We start from the raw sequence: 1,726 nt of genomic DNA on the forward strand, positions 1-1,726 counted from the left end.
TGGCAATTCTTTGTGAGTCAGACAGTCTGTGTCCTGTGTCAGGGTTCCCCAAGAACATGGAACTGACAGGTAACAGAGAAGGCAAAAAAGTAGAAAATACATTGTTTATTTCCCTTTTTATTTGGTTATTCCCCTAGCTGATGTTTAATTGTTTCAAGAATAAACTTTGAAAGTGGAATATTTCCTTTATAAAGATATTAAGACTCCTCAAAACAACATTAATTTCAGCAAAATAAAAGATGCTGCAAGGTAAATTCTGTTTAATCTTACCTACTGAATACTGAAAATCTTTTACTTGCCTAGTGCCTCTGAAAAGTAAATGTTACCTGGCCTATATAAATCTATTAACTAAAAAAACCCAAATAGTGGGAAACATAGTTTGGAATAAACCTGAGAGGCCAGGTGGCAATGAAATTAAACAGTTCTCAAATTGCTGTGTCCCATTGATGTTACACAAGCTGCAATCAGATGATATACAGATTAGCATAAAGTGTGACATTAGAATAGCTATATGAGTCAAAGATACAAAGGTTATCACAAGTATTTTGCATATTAGACATGGCACTATAGGTCTGAGAATTACTAGACTAGATGCAATACTATAGTCAGCATCAACTTACCTTTTTGCTCTGACTCTAGAGTGCTCTTGTTTTGTAGGCCAGTGATTCACTGATCCAGTAGCCACAAGGAAAGACTGTCACCATAACTCCTGAAGAATTTCCAATAGAAAGTTGGAGAAGGGAGAAAGGAATAGAAGAGTTCATATAAATGCAATCTATTGGAAGAATGCACACTAAACTTCATGTTTCCTGACCTGCTACACTGAAGTAGTCTACATACAAAATAATAATAATAAGGTCTAAAAATAGCTCCCCCCCCAATAATGATAATATAAAGAAAAAAAATAAGGATATTTAAGGATAGCAATCTTATTTTTCTGTCATCTTATTAACTAGTTTTCAGCAAAACTGCTAGAAAAACTTCACTTTTTCCTAAAAAACTGGGATGGCAGTTGGATAAAAGAATCAAAAGGGAGGGAATTGCCTATTTTCTTAACATAAAAATTGCAAACCCCAGCTTTCACTATCAAGAAAAAGTAAACTTAACATACCATTGTTTAGCACAGGGCTTTAGTAAAGAAACTCAGATAGTGTGAGACAGAATTAACATTTACCTCCTAAAATGGTTTGTAAAGGACACTGTGAGCCACATAAATGTTAATCAGTTGGTGCTAGCTCTATCTTGGAGCAGTCACACTTCAGGAGAACAGGGGCCTGGAGGACTGAAAGGTAAGAATTTGCAGCCCTCTCCCATTCTGGGCCTGCCCCCTGCATACCCAGGAAGGGCTGGATTAACACACAGGCAAACTAGGCACACGCCTAGGGCCCTAAGTGAAGAAGGGGCTCAGTTGTGCTTATTTGACATATAATTAGTGAGTGAAAAAAAGTAATATAAATATAAAATACTAAATAGGAGCCCACCAGTTTGTTTGCCTAGGGCCCACTAAAGGTTAATCTGGCTCTGCCCCCAGGGTTGCCCCCTTTGCAGTTGTCCAGCTGTCTGTCCCAGGGAACCAGGTAGGGAGAGGTTAACCTGCCTGCCCAGCCATTGCTGCTTGGCTGCTGCTCTCCTCAGGGTCAAGGCTCTTCAGTGGTGGTGGCTGGCAGGCAGGTTAACCCTTCTTTGCCTGGTCCTCCAGGACAGACAGGACTGGCAGCCAGGGAGG

Source organism: Crocodylus porosus, unplaced genomic scaffold (assembly GCF_001723895.1).
Source record: "Crocodylus porosus isolate Cpor-Errol unplaced genomic scaffold, CroPor_comp1, whole genome shotgun sequence".
NCBI classification, from domain to species: domain Eukaryota; kingdom Metazoa; phylum Chordata; order Crocodylia; family Crocodylidae; genus Crocodylus; species Crocodylus porosus.